At 40.4% G+C, this 20,366-nt stretch overlaps 1 protein-coding gene across 1 annotated transcript in view; it reads right to left on the bottom strand.

Annotated features, from left to right (window-relative positions):
- Positions 1–20,366, bottom strand: part of arb2a (ARB2 cotranscriptional regulator A) — a 162,490-nt gene that overhangs the window by 70,666 nt on the left and 71,458 nt on the right. The gene's annotated exons all lie outside the window — the stretch shown is intronic.

The raw sequence follows: 20,366 nt of genomic DNA, 5'->3' as shown, positions 1-20,366 counted from the left end.
GGAGAATGGTTGTTCACTGGTGGAAACAAAAGGCAGAGGATGAGGAGCTGCATGCCAGGAAACCTGCTGGCTGCGGGCGTTGCGCCCCGCTTGTGCCCACATGGAAAACAAGAGAAAGATCGGAAGACAGGAAGGAGGAGAGAGAAAGGGCAAGAAGAAAGGGATGAATGGCGTCGGAAAAAAGTTTATCGTAAATAATAGTATAGTGTGACAGAGAAAAGAGACAGCCCTAAACCCGAATAATTTAGTTTATTACAGGTTTATTAGTTTAATACAAATTACGTTTATTACAGGATTGAATGAGAGTTTTTAAATGTAATACTGTATGTGTATATTCATTAAACTACTTTCTGTTAGCCCGGAAGCCAGAGATTCTAGGCACATTGGCCCCCTGGACTTATCACAGTTTGTTTTGGGTTTTTTTGGTAATAAGGGACGGGTTTGATATGATCTATTTCAACTGTGTCCAGAGGCACTTTGCCCTGCGCTGGCTGATAACATCCTGTGGAAATCCAAAGTGAACTGAGAGGTTCCTGACTAATTTGCATTTGCACATCTGGCTGGTGAGGCCAGGCTGTTTGGAGCTTAGCGAAGCTCTCTTCACATAGTCACAGATTTTCTACATCAAACTCGCTCTTCCTGATAGCGACATGTAATTGCATAAGCACTTAGATGTTTGAATTCCAACAGGGTTTCACTAACAGCTTATTTACAAATCGTGAACACATGGTAAATTAAGCAGCAGCTTAAATGGACAGCAACAAGGTGTAGTTACTACCACAAAATTTAACAATTTCTTATTAACATCTGGACAGTGGTAGTATTTATAATACATTTATAGTACAGCCATAATGTTCTCTGAAATTACACGGACAGTTAAGAAGTGGACAAATATTTGTAACATTACAATTTGGAATTTTTATTTTTTTTAATTTCTTAATGACACTAAAAGAAATTCTTCAAATTGTAAATCTATCTAGACAAATTTTTATTTACAAAGTGAAACTGTGGCATGTTGAAAATTAATTTTTAATTTAATTGTATTTTTCTCATCATAAGTGACACAAGGTATCGTGGATAGTGACTTTATTGTTCCCAAATCAGTGGCCATATTAACAGCTTCAATCTAAAGTTTGGAATGGGAAAGTTACTTTGCGCAGCGCAAACAGGCCTCCTCGTTTCTGCTTGTCTTTTCTCTCCTTTTTTTTTTACTCTAAAAGTGCTTCTTTCTTGTCTTTCTCTCTGTCTCCCAACCCTCCGGCAATGCTGTAAAATAGAAACCTAACCTCAATATTTTCCCTCACGGTGCTGGGACTTGCTGGCCCATTAAATTCCCCTTCCCATGTGTCAGCTTGCACATTTCTACCATGAAATTTTTGTATAATTAAACTTTCTTAATGATTTATAAGCTATAATAATAGCCCTAAGTATTTCGGAGCAGGTTAAAGGGACAGTCTTTAAGTGTACACCGGGGGATGACCCTGTTTTAACATAGATTTGGATGGGTGACTCTCAGTTGGAGACGAGGATGGAGAGGGCAAGGGAGAATGGGATTGATAGAGGCAGGGAGTGAACGAGAGGGCCTAACAAGGGTGGATGGAGGAGGAGGGTGAGACCTCTGGGTTATAACTCAGGGTGATACTGACACTGAGGAAAAGCAAGGGCTTCCTGAACCCACCCACCCACCCACACACACACACACACACACACACACACACAGACACACACACGTACACAGATGTTTGCTCTCTGCTGCCTCTGTGATGGTGAGGCTGATATGATTGCCACTTAGGAAATCAGTGTGTTTTCACACCACTCTCTGCTCTGCCAAAGCTAATGTGTTAAATATCCATTGGGTACTGCTGTCCATTTCTAAGACACACACAGCCTTAGGGGCTGATAAACACTGATTTCTTGTACTAACGGAGCCCAGAGTTGGCATCGAAGCCAACATTTCTAAATTGGGGTGTAGTGAGAAAATTTCAACAAGCTATGAGTTGGAATTTTCATTGTGGGAATTTCCAGCCAATTTTTCTAAATTTGTTATGAGAACGGTGAAGTACAGCTAAATTTTAATCCTTTTTTCCCCATTCTTGTTGTTTTTGGGAACAGAGCCCATTTCTTCTTTTTTCCCAGCTCAAGCTTTCTTTTTACAAGTTTTTTAGTTTTCATACAAATCCAGTTTTATAGTTTTACAGATCAAGACAAAAAGTCCAGCTACTGTACATGCTTTGAAAGGGTTGTGTCTGCTCATGGCCAAATATAGCAAATATCCCGGTGGAGAATCATACACCTTAACTTTAAATAAGGAAAAAAAGAAAGAGAAGTAAAAGTAGACAGCAAAAAAACCCTAATATGGACAAGCATACTACCCTACTTAGTAGAAGTGTGTGCTTAAACTAGCCGGGCCACTTGAAAAACACATGGGAAAAAGTTCCGGAAAAAAAGGAAAGGGGAGGGGAGGTAAAATGACAACGAAAGTGTTCCTCCCATCAGTTATCATCTTCTGCTCCTTCATATTTGCTCGTCTCCTGTGCCGCGGGGCAAGGACAAAAGAGAGGGGCCAGAAAAAGAAGAAAAAAAGAAAAGAAAAGAGGAAAAGGCTCTGTGAACTTGCTGTACTCAAAGGCAGAAGAGAGTGAGGGAGGGAAATTTACAGAAGGCCAAATGAAATTAATGGTAATATATAACAATCTGAAATTAACTTCTCATTGCCACTAGCCATGATTTAAAACAGCTTTTTAACGAGAGGAAAGATGAGTCAGAAAAGAAAGAGAGGGGAAGGGGTTGAGGCCATATTACAAATTGGACAGGCTGGGGGTAGCTCCAAGTTAATTTTCCCCATCATGTAAAAAACTTTGCAGTTCGCAAGGCATGCTCACTTAAAATATTATTATATTTATGCCCAAAGTAATCAAGACATGAGACCAAAATCTAAAAAAAAAATAATACTGAAGCAGAGTTTAAGAAAACACAAAGTAATTCAATTAGCCAATTTTATAGACCGGATAAAGAAAAAAAAAGTTCATTTTAGATTATATCACAAAATACTCTGTTGGACCAGATTTAATATCAAATCAGAGGACTATAATAATAATAATAATAATAATAATAATAATAATAATAATAATAATAATAATAATAATAATAATAATAATAATGTGATCAACAACAACAATATTCCTTCCTCTTTTGAGTACATAAAAAAATGACTACAGTATTTAACGAATTAAACGTAAACCTCGCAAGAAAAAAAAGCACACCAGTTGAAGTTCTTTTCAAGTGATATTGTTGATTAAAAACAAAGCTGTAGAAGAGGAAAATGGGCACACACACGCACATACACACACAGAGCACACGCACATAACTCCGTATAAAGCATATTATTAATCTTATAAAAAAAAAAAGCAATTAAATCAAAGTGGTATAGAGCCTGAAGCTATGAGGACTGTCAATTCTGCTGGAAATGCCACAGAAGATTACAGTTGGGTTTGTGGATTCCATGAACCCTTTTTTGATTAGGGGGAGTCAATTATTTCTTATTACTGAAGATGCTATTTCGGAAAAAGACCTTGTCAGTCAATCATGCAAAAAGTCCTCGAAACGCGTGAGTAAATCGTTAAAGAGAGAGGTGGAGGCAGGCTGGTGGATGGGTAGGTTCGGTGGTGGTGGTGGTAGTGGGGGAGGGGGTGTCACTGACCCTTTTCCCTACCCAAACTCCTACTTGTAGTGAAATTACCTTTTAACTATTACACTTCTGTCAGGTCTTTGTCAGCGTATGGTAATTAGGGCCTTCGGTGGAGCACATTTGAAGAGAAAATATATTTATTAGTTTATCTCAGAGAAAGGCATTTATGCAGAGCTGAAGGTAAGTTTGAATGTAGTGATTATCTTGTCATTTTAAAATATTTTTTTTCTCCGTGTGTGCACCGTCTGTGTGTATGTGTGTGCGTGTCAGCACGAGTGAACCCTATATACGACGTCAGGTAATGTGCTATTGTGTGAGATATGTGCCTGGGTGGACAGACACATGTGCATTCATACATATATAAAATATATATTTATACGCGCGCGTGCACGTGTGTGCATAAGCTGCATTCAGCACACTGATGGGCGAGCGCAGCACATTTCTCCCGTCCTCTTTGTTCTGTGTTGGGTTTGACACCTCTAAACAATAACAGCGCCTCACTTCGCCCAGCCCCAACCCACCACCAACCACACACTGCATGGATGGGAGCTGCCAATTAGCACTATCAAACACCCCTCATCAGCTGTCTCCTCGCCATAGACAACAACACAAATCAATAATTCAGTTTTCTTCAAAAACAATCACATTCATCAGCAGGCTTAAGGATAAATGAGGGAAAAGAACATGGTCACTAATTGCAAACTATAGCTTCTGCAATATACAAAGGATACAAAGAACAAAACTAGAGTACTGCTGGGGTATCCACACGAAGTGGAGCGAAACTAGAAGCTGCCGACTAGCAGAGTAAAAACAAAACAGAAACAAAGGTCTGCGTCCTCTCCGTCTCCTCTCAACAGTGGCATCCAAATCCCAGTCCGATTGCTAGGCATTTGAATAAACAGGGCAATTGTTCTCGTGCACTTGTTTTTACAGACATTCCCCAGTCTGAAAATGTTCCACCGTCCTTCTTATTTATTTTTTTATCATTTTCAAATGCTGTGTTTTGTTGGCGGCCAATGGGCAGCCAGATGATATGGTATGACCCAGGGGATAGAGGCCGAAACAGGGAGAGAGACATGAAGAGGGGGGGCCTGTCATGGAGTGAGAGTCTCTGAGGGCTGGAGGTGAGCAGAGGTGGCTGAGAGATGACTGTCGTTCTTCTCAGTGGTCCAAGCCCTTTTCATTAACCCACACCCCTGGGTTCACCAAACAGAAACAGGGGGTGAGTGTGAGGACAGGGGGACGCGGATGGGTGCTGAGCAGTGGCCCCGGTGACCACCAGAGACCTGCCGCCTGTCTGCCTTCCTGTCTGTCTCAGTGCAGATCTGTGTCATCCATTACAGACAAGGGACTGCTTTTTAACAAAATGCAAACACAAACAAGAGCACATGCATGGTCACACAGACAAAGACGAAGCATGCATACAAAAATACACAAGCATCGAAACCTTCTAAGGAAAAGAGAGGGGTAACAAAGGACAGGCAGTGCCCCCTAGTGTTTTCATCAAAGAGAACTCAGACCAAATCAACTAACCATCACCCCAAGCAACACCACGAAAACAGAAATGAAAGGACAGCGAGGGAGCGCGGAGAGATAGAGGCGAAGGGAGGCAAGAGGTGAAGAGGCTTAATTCATGAGAAAAATGGCTTCACGTGTGGAAGGCACAGTCAGGGCGGCGGGTGGAAGGAGCCAGACTGGTGAAAGGAATACGAGAGATGGAGAAAACAAGGCAGAAGAAGAGATGGATGTTAACAAACGGCGATGGGGGATGGGGATCTACTGAACATGTTAGTTGGTTGGTGGTGATGGGGTTAAAAGTTATCTGACACCACCGAGCTATTTTTAATGCTCAAGGCCACAAAAGTAAGAACGTAAGTGGTGGAGAAAGAAAGAGGTACAGGCAGGCCATGCATGAAAGCCAGTGTCAGTGGAGTCCAGAGGAATAGTCAAGTGTGAAGCCATCTAATAGGAACGCAGAATATATATGAGACAGAGACACACATGCTTTCAAAGACCCTTGCCTGCTAACTGATCTGAATATGAACCATGAACTACTGACATCATGAAGGGAGGAATCAAAAACTAGTTCACTGGGACAACAAACAGGCCTTATGGAGTAAAATGAAAACTCTTGTTTAACGATGAAAACATTTATACCCAAATATGGTATTTTCTAAAGAAAAATCTGTGAATGTGTGTACGATTTTTTTTTTCTTTTTAAATCGGACCGCAGGATCAGCCTCATATTCCCACCATGAAACAAGGCCTACCCTTCAGTGAGCTCCATATTCAACTCCGAGCCGGCTAAGACATCAAAGGGTGCTCCACACCAGGAGTCTCTGCCTCACTCTCCTTCTCCCTTCCTCACTCTACCTTCCTTTGGTCTTTCATAACCCCATCGTATTTCACAGCACATAAAGCCTTAAAATGGCACATAAAACAGTTCATCTCTTTTCACTGTCGGCTTTCCAGGCTTAAAAAATTAAATATGTTTTACTGCAGGTACATAACTAAAACGCATCCCTGAAAAAAAAAACTGCCATAAAGGATTCAAACAAGGCTTTCCGTGAGTATTGAAGGCTATAGAATTGGGAATACATCAGCTGAATAGCCTATATAGGATAAACCAAGTTTAAAAAGCAGAAAAAAATGAACCGACTGAAACACTGTGGCACTGCCTGTTTTCCATTTGCCATCAGTCTCATCAGTATGTGCCTTTGGCTTAAACACTGCAGTTATAAGTAGAAAACAAACCCCACAAGTTACGCACTGCAAGTTATGCACTGACACAAAAAAATGACAGGCACTAAAAAATTCCTGTGACCCTGGTACTTAAGGTTTAGACCGATACCACAGAATACCAACACAGCAGTCACTGAACTTTAAAAGCAGTCGTAGACAGACAGAGAGAGAAAGAGGGAGAGAGATAGAGGATGAAGTGGAAGAAGATGCAGCGTTTGAAAGACAAAAGCAAAAAGGGAAAAGAGAAGAAAAAGAAAGACAGAAAAGAAGAGCAAATGAGAGAGGGTTTAAACTTCAACCCTAGAGTCACTGAGTTCACTGACATTTGCACCAGGATCCGCCTAGCTGTGCCTCACAGCTTTTCAAACACAACACTTTCTCTCCTTTCAATCCCTAAGACGTATTCTCCCTGCTACATTTGCCACAGAATGAGACCATTCACAGTCTTGAGGGCAGAGGGGAAAAATAAAAAGCAAGACAACAAAAACGTAAAAGCAAACTGGATTCCAAGTGTCGAAATCGAGCGATGCTTGCGTGACAATTTGCAACCCCGGTACGGGCTCGAGATTCCTTTCCTATATTGTATTCTTACCGAAGGATTAATAAGTGGGAAAGAAAAGAAAATGACACGTGACAAGTGATTCATTTGAGCTGTCAACATGTCATCTTCAACACATTCAAACCTCGTGTCAAGCACTTGTATTCCCTCTTCGGTGAAGGTGACCTAGGTCGTAACCAGATGACACACCCAGACACAGCAGGTGAATGCATGAAAATACCACAGTGGGAACAGCGAATGCGAGATGATAGAAGACAAGTCAGAGTAAAAAAGGAGAAAAAAATAATCCACTTAAATATTAAATATTTGGGGAAAGTTTTTAAACTTGCATTTTACGATCACTTATTTGACATACTTGATGGTACTGAGTTATAAGGTTGAGATCGCTATTTAATTTAAAATGATTTCACACAAAATAAACAGCACTCGAGGGATTTTTTTCTTCTTCTTTAAGAGTGTAAGTATGAAGTGCGAGAATGATGAATCACTGGGAAAAATGAGTGGTTTTAGGGCGAGATGGTTGAAAAAGACAAATCTAAAAGACATAAAAAAAATAGTGTGAAGGAGAGAGGAGTGAGGTCATTCTCGAGTGAAGGATAAGAATCGCTGGAAAAGAATAGAGCGGCAAAATCTGGTGTGAAGTTGAGGTTAAGAGAGGGAAGGGAAAAGAAAGTGACTGAATCAGAAGCAAAGGGGAAGAGCAAAGAACAAAGTAAAATACCATATACACCATGAAACCAAATAAAAACAAGAAAATGAAAAGAGGTGAGTTTAAGTGGTAAAAGAAAGTAGATACTAGGAGGGTCACCAAAGAAGCTTAGAAGTATTTTATCCACAAAAAGCAGCGGCAGGAGGGAGTGGTTTGACATTTAAAAAAAAAAAAAAAAAAAAACAGGGGCAAAGGGAAAGTAAGAATTACGGCGAATTTGGTTGCCATGTAAAGGAAAAAGGCAATAAATAAGAGAGGAGTGGGGGGGAAATGGATAACAGTGCCCAATGAGTATTAAAGAGCGAATAAAAGAAAGATAGAGGTCTGAAGAAAAAGAGAGGGAAGAGATTGAGACCTTGCCGCTGAGGCAACGAGCCGAGTGGAACGGGAAAGGCAGACAAAGCTGCGCACTGCTTTCACAAAGCAGAACAAAGAGAAGAGGTGCATCATGGGAATCTGATCCTTGCGCCGCTACTGACGCCATGCTGGATAAAGACACAATGGCACATATGCACAAGTCAAAACGCATGTATGGCTTTATGCGACACCCAAAGTCATGACTGCATGATTAGACCTGTCTGAGTGAAATAAGTCTACTTCAGTAAATACTTTAAGAAATATAGCTGTACCTCTTCAGCCTTTATAAGAATTCACAACTACAGTAAGACTATGGATGGTTGACAGCAGAGAAACCGTGAGCAAGCCCAGACAGCATCCTCTCTGAGGAAGTGAAAGGTAAAGTGAGGGAAGACTGTCCAAGCAGCCTACAAGGAAGACAGTTTTACTGAGAGGGAGAGAGAAAACAAGTAACAGACAGCTTAGAGGAGAGTTTGCTCTGTAGCACACTGATACAAGCAGACCAGGGCGAGGATGAACAGGAAGGGAGGAGGTCTGCTCAATTTCAGCAGTACTTCAGGTAGGAGAAGAAAAGGCAATATATGTTTGAGTGTGCTGAATGTTTTATATATTTTATTGTGTGCGATTTTATTGAATCCTACTTTCTTAAGCAGCTTACTCGAGGAAACACGGGCTGAAAGAGGGATAACGTAGGTGGCAATGGAAAGTGTTTCCTACTTTGATAGTTCTAAAACTCATAGAAAAAGTATGTAAAGCATTAAGATATCGGTGCATTATTATTGGTTTTCCATCTATCAGCTATGACTCCAACTTGCCCCTCTCTTTCTTTTTCCTCTCCTTTCTCCCTCCGTCGGTCCCTCTCTCTCTTCCTCCGGCAGGTCTGATATGCTAGAGCTGCAGCTGAACTCTGAGTAGCACTGTCTCCGGGAAAAAACAAAGTGATCAATGTGAGAAGGCACGGGGCGCTCATGGACAGGCCAATCAATGGTGGAAAGAACCTTGCCCAGGGCCTTATGCAAATGGAAGCACGTCCTGTAACCTCGGGAGTGAACATGCGCACTAGATCAATGGGACGAGGGTAGAACCTTACAGCAAGATCAGCCTCAGCCAGTAAATATGTAATGATGAATCCCTCAAGATTTAACTGAACTCAAATGAACTTTAACTAGCTCTGTGTTTTATATCATAAAGTGGTGAATAAGACCCTGTGTTGAATAGGTTTGGCTATGGGGTGGATGGGCAGCGCAAGAGGGATTAAAAAAGAGCCTTTGCACAATGATGCACTAAGGACAGATGGATTTTGCACTTCCTTTTTACTAGGAAGGGGAAAAAAAACAGGAAGACAAAAAGGTGAGACTTGTGAATAGTCACCTCAACAATACTTGTTTGAGATGTAATGATTTTCAATTACATCACCATGGCAACATCTTTGTGTTTTGAAAAAATAATAATAAAGGAGAGGAGTGGGTAACCGGGACGAGCTAGTGAAAGCTTGCTCGACCATTCAAAACCATGGATGGTCAGACCAAGGACTAGAACAGACAAACTATTCATAACCAACATTTAGTAATGCCTCCATCTGCTGGAGTCTAAAATTGGTGCCAATCAAAGTCTAATATAGACAAATTAGAAGGAGCATCTTTATTATGTACAAGATAACTGTTGCACTCAGGAAACTGACAACTTTGTTGCTTATAAGCAGATGTCTATAATAAAATGACAGCAGCTTACCGAACTGTTGAGAAAAGCGCACACGCCTTCATACATACAGAGAGAAAGAGGGAACTGAGGAAATGAAGTCCTAAAGTGTATTGACTGATCCAGCATCATAGCTTCAGGTGAAAGCAACAGCTTCTGTCTGCCTCTGGGCTGTTAAATGTACTATAGGAAACTTTTGATCAAAACAAGATATATAAATTCCCCAGATTGTAAAAAGTCTGGTACCTTGAATTGGCCTTGGTAGCTGGCTACGTCTCAGATAAGCATCTACCTAGCCACACCTGCAGTAGCCCTTCAGCTGAAACAAAGTTCAGGGAAACAGCTGTTAAAACATTAAACACATCACTTTTTTCAGAGCTTCTCTTGCCTGTCTATCTTTGCCGTGTTGTAAAAACACTCTATATTAATCTCTCTGACTGGCATCGGATAATTACTAAAAATGTGGAAAAAGACAACTGACTGCAATAATGCAAATGTGAAAGGCGGTAGCAAAACAGAAGGAAACTTTGGGATTCAAAAAGGTTTTACATACTTTTTTAATCAATGTTTAATTCAATGGCACTTAAAAGCCTTTTTTTTACTCATAAGATATCAACTACTAACTAGTTAGCTGGCCAGTTAGTGGTAGCTACCAATAAGACAGTTTGAAAGACAAACTAAAATGTATATCAGATGCTAGCAGAAAACAGGAAAGAAGAAGGTAAAAAAGTCAACAGGCAACTGGGAGCAACTGTGTTTTCTAGGAAGGTTCTTGGTAACTGTAGTAATTTAGACTACTTCTCGTCTGCTTACTGTTGTAAACAATCTGACTAAAGTGAGAAAGGCAGTTTAATCTAGAGGCAAAAAATATCCCTATTTTTACATTTATGCTCCTGAGATCTCGATTAACCTGCAACTTCAAAACAATAAAACAACATAATTAAGAATGAAGGAAATTAAAAGCAAACCTAGGAAGCAAACAAAAAAACGAATCTATCACAAAATCAATTACCGTTGATATTATTGAAGGAATAGCACAAGAGACATAAGAGGTAAGTATTTTCAACCCCCCACTCTTCACTAACACCACAAATGCAATCTAGAACCCAAAGATGCTCCTGAAACATAGAGAGAAATACCAACAAAGGTGAGAATAATGGCGACGTATTGAAGGGAATACTTCACAAAGCCTATTGTGTGAGTATCCTTTTCAGGCAGCAAACCCGCTGTAATTTGGTCTGCGTCATCTGCCTCTTGTCACAATGCAGCACTACAGCTTTGAAATGGATGGCAAATGAAGGCCATTTGTACATAATCACAGCAGATAGAAGAATTCAGGGGCCCTACAATGTGTTGTTGAGGTGGAAAGAAAGACCTTGGTCTATCTGTGGCAACCAGCACAGCTAAGGTTTTGGCAAGGGGGGGTCTTTTTTTTTTCCAGAAACAAGCAAATCAATTCAAATCAAATCAGCTTGCTAGCCGTGACATTTAAACAGTTCAATTTACATCCTTATGTTAAGAGGAGAGGCGCTCTCTAAGATCCTATTCATTCACAAAGAAATTAGACGGCTGTATTTCAGCCGCTTAATAGAGCAAATATGCTGTAGTTGTACAGAGGAAGAAACCATATCTTTTCATGGCACACAAAGGGCCAGGCATTGTCTGTCATTACGACCAGACCACAAAAACACACAGAGAGATAATATACATAATATAGACAGGACAAGAAAACAGCGCCATGCATTAACATGTACGTGCACACCCAAGTGCGCACCAAAACACACACACACACACATCCAATTACACATGCACACTTTGTCAGTGGAGATGGTGTATGTCCTGAGGGCTGCTGTCCTGCCGTGCAGGCTGGCAGGCACTTTTGTCGTGGTGGTCCTTTTGTTTCACATCAAACAAAACGCCACAGCTTTGCATACGGCTCCACTAATTTCTGCTAGTGTGCCCCAGCCATTTATCATTGCCTCTCACCCTCTCCTCCTCTCTTGTCCTCTCCTCTCCTAACGTGGCGCTGATAGCTGCTCTCTTAACCAAGCTGTTCTGCTCAGGACGATACAGGCTTCTCCAGGCAAAGGCTGAGACGCACAGAAGTGTGCATATACATACGTGCGAGCACATAAACACACACGCAACCAGACAAACACAGAGCCCGTGCAGAAGACACAGAATCACGCACGCACACATATAAGCACAAGCAGACAGACATACATGCAGGAAACTGCTCTACAACTGCACCGCTTGCAAGCCCGCCAGCTATGGAGAACCTTGAGATAAAAACAAACCTTCTCTTCATCCCCTCCAGAAGCAAGAGACAGGCAAGCACTTAGAGTTTCGAAGGCAGGCGAGACGTGCATACAGCATTAGATGAGGGGATTTTCGAATGGACGACTTCAGAGCAGAGATTTTGTCAACAAATTTAAGTGATTTTTGCTTGTGTGTTCATGAGCACAGGTGAAGGTTGCGCCGGCCTTAAAGAGTCTTTCAGATAAATCTAAATGTGGAGTGTAGCTTGACACAGTTTAAAGGAAGGCTCCAACAGTTTTGGAGAAATCGACTTGTTTGCTGGCTGACTGGGATTTATATAATGTAATAAGATCGGTATCAATTTTACCTCTGTGCACGCATGCATGGCTGCAGCGAGAAAAACATCCAAGTACTGACCAAAGAGAAAACATCCAATAATTTCATATTTGTGCTATGTTAGCTGGCCATGGTCATCACCAATACATCTGAGAATCAGCTGAGCTTTGTCAAGAGTTAAGAAAGCGTGAAATGCCAAGAAACTTAAACTGAGCTCCATGCAGTTATTTTGCTAAGTAGCCGAACAATAAACAATTACAGTTCATGAGCTAACATATATAACCTTGAGCACCTTAAACTATGATGTCATGTAAAGAATATATATATATATATATATATAATTTTTTTTACACATTATTGCTTCTTGGCTAAAAAATAAACATTAAGATACTATACTGATAAGAAATGAAGATAAATTCAAAACTAGCTTTAGATCAGAAATTCATTTTAAGTAACTAACCCTTTAATCCTCTTGTTGTTGTTCCATTTAATCACACATTCAGATAACAGTCAGGTGGATTTGACCAATTCATGCAGTCATTTTTCACACACTATAAATGTGGCTGAGTCTCAAGTTTCCAGCAGAACAATGCCAACAAAGTAGCACTGGAGTAGTGAGAAACATTGCATGAGAACTAATTAAACGCATCACAAAAAGAATAGAGGGGCTTCCTCAGCGTCAGATAGTGGCTCGTGTGACTGTTTATGAGAAAGGCAGTGAAGGACACTTAAACACTTTGTGGAAATTACATCAGTTGTTTCCAAGGCAGAGCAAAAGTGACCATACCATCAATCATACCAATATATTGTTTTGTTTTGCAGCAGGTGAAAAAAATATTGAATTTTCACACAAGTTTCAAATCATAAAAGTATTCTTCAAAATTGAATCTAGTAGTGTTTCAGAAGGACAAAAAGTGGTTTCTGAACCGCTGCTTGGGAAAGTAAAGCAAGACCAAATACTTTGGATGGGCTAAGATAAGAATTTTGAAGTGGCTAACTGGAAAAAAAAAATCACATTTACTGATGAACACAATTTTAGATTTATGGAAGTAACAGAACTGGCAATAAAACACAATGGGGGGAATACTAAAGCCTAGGAAGGTTGGCACTGGATATTTTTACTGAAATGACTCCATCCTGGCCAAGGAAAAATAACACTTCATTCTCAAAAAAAATTTCCTTTCTTTAGCATCTTAGTTGAGTAAGATTAATTCTGCAGCAACACAATGAACCTAAGCATACCTCCAAACATTACAAAAACTGTTCGAGGACCACAAAGAATCCAAACTTGGCAACTCTCATGGATTTTCTAGCATGGTCACCTCAACCCACTGAACAGTTTTAAAAGTACAAAAACTGAGAACGCCAAGAATTTGTGACATCACAAAAAGCTTTTAGGAACACACAAAAATCTGGCTGAAAAAACATGTTTCATCTTTTGCACAAAAATGCTTTAGGGGCACCGAATATTAAGACATTCGAAATGTACATGAGCCAACTTTTCATTCAAACTGCATGCTGATATTATAATGTATCATTTGAATACACTCATGTAAAAACAAAAGTATCATTATTATCTATTCCAGAGTTTTAAAATGGGTAACAACAGGAAACAGGATTGTTTGCAAAACACCTGTCACCACATTCCAGACACCTGTCTGGGTCCAGCCCTGCTGATCGCCACAGGCAGGGCAGGACCTGACATGTCAAATATAGTATTGTAAAGATGATTGCGTACAAGTTCAAAGATATCAAAAAAGAAGCAAGAAACCGAAAGCCTGAGAATGCAAGTACTCTTAATCATACTTCCAACTTATAAATTCAAATCTCTATACCACGATGTGCAGCAAACAATGCTTACTGTGGTATAAAAATTAGGTCCATAAGGAGGGGATAAAAAAACCCTCAAGCAACCCTTCCCACACCCAGCCACAACTTATATACAACTGCACAAACAATTACCACCCAGAGAGAGAACTTAAATATATTTGTATATTATGTATATTTACTGCAGATGGAAACAGGTGGCCGTAAACAGAAAGTGTACTCGAAGATATTCTGCAAGCATGTAATGTATGTATGTGCTGTATTCAAAGAGGGCACTTAAAATCTGTAACCATGTTTTTGAGGGGCTGTTGTGGTGGCTGGCTGGTTGTCTGGTTGGCACCCACACATTTGTGTACTAGGAGACAGATGCATTCTTACATAAGACCTTATATAATGATGCCCTGTCCTATCCAATAAGAGTGCTCCTTTTTCACTCTGTGAGCGGGAAGGTTAGTGTGGGTTAGACAACCCTTCCTCAACAGAACCACCACCACTTACACTTACACATCCACCCCCCTAACTCCTGGCAACGAAAAATAATGAAAAAAACACAAGCCGAGCGGAGGGAGAGATGGATGCAGGTCCTTCACATCCTGTATGGCTCTATCTCCTCTGTCCATTCCTTTTTTTCAGTTTGGTGTGAGATAATGTCCTAATCACAATGGAAATGTGGAACCAAAACAAGCAGGGTCGTGTGTGTTTCTATGTGTGTGCATGACATGGAGACGGAGAGAAAGAAATAGTACTTCACAGCTGGGCTCAAAACTTCTATTATGTAGTTACTGTAGAAGAGCTGGACTAAGGACAAGGAATTTAGGACAGCAGCTGAGGGAACACAATCCATATTTCTTTAAAACTATACAGCTGACAGACAACAAGAAGGGGCAGAGTGGAGCAGGGTGGAACAGGCTGGCCAAGCATCACAGCAAGTGTCAGAGCCTAGGGACTCTGAAAGAGAAACTGAGGAACAGTGAACAGAGATGGATGGATGGATTCTGTGATCGCTTAAGGACACAGAGTGAAAACGGTAGGGCAAAGTGCAGAAAGAGCAACTATGTTCCTCCCTGTAGCACAAGCTTCTCTGTCTCTCAATCAGAGGCAGTTACTTACTGTTTGATATATCTATAATTGGTCAGCACACACTGTGAAAGGTTTTAAAAGAATTGAATTGCAGTGAAACACTTGCGTGCTCTAAACAGGGGCTAACATTCTTGGCTACACAGGGAGCGAGCGGGAGAAATTAATGGCAGGCCTTTTTGAAGTGCTTGATCAGAAATGTATTTATTAACTGCAAAGGGGAATAGTAATTAACCCACAGACAACTTGTTTTCTCTTGGTCTTCTCATGTGTCAAATGGTTCTTCCCACAAGGCCCCAGTCTCCACTTGCCAGCTCACACACACACAGACACACACACACGCACACACACGCGCACCTCCCATCACATCCCACTGGAGTACTTTCACTTCAATTAAGCAGAATGTGTGCAAGCATGTATGTGTGTGTGTGTGCATGCTTGTGGGTAAGAGATTGCAATAACAAGTAAGAAATACATAGTGGCTGATTTAAATCCCGTGTGTATATTTTTATGTTATTTCTGTAGTACATTCCTTGAAGCAGAGAAAAGTCCAGAAAAAAAAATCACAACAGTGCTCTGTACTGTATATGCACTCTGCGTGTGTGCTTGTGTGTATATAGTGGTTAGAACTGTTGCCTGACAGCAGAAAAGTCCTGGGTTTGAATCCACCGACCAGCTGGTCCCATTCTATGTGCAGTTTGCATGCTCTCCTTGTACTTGCGTGGGTTCTCTCCGGGTACTCCAGCTTCCTCCCACAGTCCAAAGACATGCATGGACTAGATTAATTAGCAATTCTAAATTGGCCAAAGGTGTGAATGCAAGCGTGAACGGTTGTCTGTTTCTCTGTGTTAGCCCTGTGAAAGACTGGTAACCTGCCCAGAGTGTACCCCGCCTTTTACCCATGACAGCTGGCATAGGCTCCAGGCCCAATGGGGCACTGCATTGAATATATATATATATATATACACACTACCAGTCAAAAGTTTCTCATTTAATGGTTTGTCTTTATTTTTACTACTATCTATATTGTAGATACATACTGAAGACATCAAATATATGAAGCAAGATATATGGAATTATGTATTATATCTCAGTGAGCTTCATGATGCAGTCTCCTGAAATGGTTTTCACTTCACAGGTGTGCCTTGTCAGGGTTCATTTGTGGAGTTTCTTGCCTTCTTAATGGGGTTGCGGCACTCAGTTGTGTTGTGAAGTCAGGCTGTTACACAGCTGACAGCCCTATTTGACAACTGTTAGAATTCATATTATGGCAAGAACCAATTAGCTAAGTAAAGAGAAACAACAGTCCATCATTACTTTAAGAACTGAAGGTCAGTCAGTCTGGAAAGCCGCCCCAGGAAAGACCAAGAATCACCTCTGCTGCTGAGGATAAATTCCTCTAAGATACCAGCCTCAGAAATCGCAAGTTAACAGCACATCAGATTAGAGCCCAGTTAAATGCCACACAGAGTTTAAGTAGCAGACACGTCTGTACATCAACTGTTCAGAGGAGACTATGTGAATCAGGTCTTTATGGTCAAATAGCTGCTAAGAAACCACTATTAAGGAAAAGCCACAAGCAAAAGAGATTTTTTGGCCAAGAAGCACAAGGAATGGACATTAGAGCAGTGGAAATCTGTGCTTTGGGCTCATGAGTCCAAATTTGAGATCTTCCACCCACTGTGTCTTTGTGCAATGCAGAAAAGGTGAACGGATGGTCTCTACATGCATGGTTCCCACCGTGAAGCAAGGAGGATGTGTGATGGTGTGGGGGTGCTTTGCTGGTGACACTGTTGGGGATTTATTCAAAATTGAAGGCACACTGAACCAGCATGGCTACCACAGCATCCTGCAGCCACATGCCATCCCATCCGGTTTGCCTTTATAAATGATAGTCCACATCATTTATTTTTCAACAGGACAATGAGCCCAAACGAACCTCCTGGCTATCTGACCAAGAGGAAGAGTGATGGAGTGGTGCGCCAGATAACATAGCTCCCACAGTCACTTGACTTAAACCCAATTGAGATGGTTTGGGATGAGATGGACCACAAAGTAAAGGCAAAGTTCCAACAAGTGCTTCGGCATCTCTGGGAACTCCTTGAAGGACTACGCCATTAAGCTCATCAAGAGAATGCCAAGAGTGTGCAAAGCAGAGCAAAGCGTGGCTAAGTCTAAAATATAAACATGTTTTGAGCTAACACACCCATAACAGAAATCCACAAGATTTAACTCAACTGGATGACAGCAGAATTCTGTTTTGATCTCTGATCAAAAGATGCCTCTGTGAATGTAAATATGGACAATATAAGAAAAGTCCAATCTCACAAGAAAATACTGTCTAATATTGGAATAAAAACGTTTGGACAGGTGAAACCAAGGAGATTGCACAACAGATTGATGTAAGGATAAGAGTATGGAGACGTTTTCATAGTGGTTTTCAAACATGAAGTCTGGAAAATGTCATGAACCATGCTGGAACACTGCAAACAACGGTTATGTTTTTATTACTGGTAATAAGGTTTAGTACACTATAGAAGACACGCAATGCCTACTTACTGTGAACTTACTAAAGCATTACCTACGTGATTCTCACTTCACTACAAATGGCTGCAATCGAACATCACACAGGTTTTTGTGTAGCTGGCCTGTTAAAGACAAATGTCTGAAACAGCTGGATCAGGCATTTGTGGTCACATGCACCTCCATCACGTAATGTCTAGAAAGTTAAAGTCTGCACTGCATGTGTGAAAATGGCCAATGTCAAACATGGTGGAGGTCCAAATAAAATCTGGACTTGATTTGACGTGTTTGTATTAGTGTCGAGATGAGGTCAAGAGCATTTGACATTTAAAGGCATAAACTACGATGGCTTCAGCAGAAACTTGATAAGAACATATCTGAATACCCTGACACAAAAAGGGAACACAAGAATCTTTCAAGTGTCTGTTTTAATGTTGTTTTCCCCCATACTGCATCTGGTATATGCTACTTATTCATACTGTATATGCACATAATATATATGCATGTTTTGTACATCACAAAAGCACACAGTCTCGCAAAGTGAGAGTGTCTGAGTGAAAGAAACACAGAAAGACAGAAAGATTCAAATCGAGAGAAAAGCTAGTGTTCGTCACACAGTGAAAAAGCCCAAGAGATTGTGAAGCTGTCACAGACAAAACAGTGCATGAATATTTAGCAGCCAAATTAAAATTACAAAATACAAAACAAAAAAAGAGTAGGTGAAAGGAAAACAAAGAAAAGAAAACATCCCTGAAAACACCAGTGGGACAAGTGGCCACCTTTCATCCCCCCATGAAAGGCCCTATCCTCTTAGCTTCTTTCCTCCTCTCCTTCCTGAGTAAAAAGGAGAGATATAATAATATTGGTTGTACTGAGTCTAACAGCGATTCCCCAGATCAAGAAACCTGCAGACAAGCAAAATAAACTCTGCTCTCAGATCATAGAAAGGCCTGCAAACACAATTAGCGCAATGTGTTAGTTAGCAAGCTTCTTAAATTGCAGTCCAAACTAACCATAATCATATTTTGACAGTTAATGCAACTAATCACTGTTTCTAAGAATAAAGCCATATTCACACATTTACTGCAACTCTGAGTCTTTCTATACGCTAGAAAGACTGCTTTGAGTACAGGAATGGTCAGAAATAGTCATCCTGTAGCCCACCTCAGGAAGATTATACCCTAGTAGACAACTTTCCAACAACTTAAATGATTAGTACTTAAGAAGTACTAAAGTAATGATACAGGTACTAATAATAGCATGCTCTTATGATGAAAACAGTGTATTACTCAAATATTAGTAAAGGCACTTTTTGATTTCTCTGGGATGAAAACCAAACAAGAAATAGTACCTAAGGTTGGCTCTTAAAGGCTATTATGACTTGGGAAGGATAACCCAGTAATATTGCACTTATTATCTGCACATAACCTTCATTATTGCAGTTGGTAACTCTCACTAAAACACTTACAAAAGAGTTGGATCATTATTATGCGATGCACAATCCATAGTAAATTTAAGACTAGAAAATAAAACATTAACCTCAGAGGCCTTAGTCTAAACCTCAAAAGACACATTGCAGGCCCATTTAGCTGAAGGGCCGGGTTATAAAGGTAAGAAGCTAGCCAAACGTTTATTTTCAACCTCTCCTTTGAATCATTCATTCTGTCAAATTCTCTTCCCTCCCACCATCTTTTGATCTATATACTGTCACTCTTAAGGTCAAGGTAAGGAGATCTACATGCTGCACAGCAGATCTCAGCAACACTTTTGTTGGACTGCTATTCTTTCCTTATCAAGACAACTTTCCCTTTCCCTTCTTTCCCTCCTGTTCTTGATGTGCAGAGAAGTACCCAAAGATAGGGATGAAGCAGATTGTCTAAAAAGGTAAAACGAAGTAAATAGTTGTAGTAATTTCTTTCTCTACACACTTTTATTCTTAATCTTTTGACCAAGCTTCACACATCGTCAGCCTGGTGACTGTATTCCTGCAGTGGCCAATGCTAGTATCACTGTGTATTTGTCTTTACAGTGCTGTGAACAAGTATTTACCCCCTTTTTTATATCTTGGTTTTTTGCATAGTTGTAACAATTAAACATATCAGATCATTAAATAAACTTTAATAGTAGACAAAGATGACAAATACAAAATGCAATTTTTAAATTGTGATTTTATTCATTAACCGAAAAAAGTTATGCAAACCTAACTGGCCCTATATGAAAACGCAAATGCCCCCTAAACTGGTTGTGCCAAGAACTGCAATCAAGCATCTGCAATAATATACAGCATTTGAAATTTCCCCCCATCTTCTTTGCAAAGTTGCTTAATTCAGCCACATTGGAAGGTTTTCCCCTGTCTGTTCATGCCAAAGCATTTCAATCGTATTTCTGTGTGGACTTTAAACAACCTTCCAAAACCTTCTTTTTTCTTTTCTTCAGGGCACAAACTGACATTCTCCTTTGGCAATTTCTGGTAGAGAGCAGAATTCGTGGTTAAATCAATTACTGCAAGTTGTCCAGATCTTGAAGAAGAAAAGCAGCCCCAGACCATCAGACTACCATGTCTGAATGTTACAATGGAACGTAATGGTGAC

This window comes from Neolamprologus brichardi, chromosome 12 (genome assembly GCF_056152115.1).
Source record: "Neolamprologus brichardi isolate AB-2024 chromosome 12, ASM5615211v1, whole genome shotgun sequence".
Taxonomy (NCBI): Eukaryota; Metazoa; Chordata; class Actinopteri; order Cichliformes; family Cichlidae; genus Neolamprologus; species Neolamprologus brichardi.
This window is presented reverse-complemented; position numbering and strand designations above follow the sequence as displayed.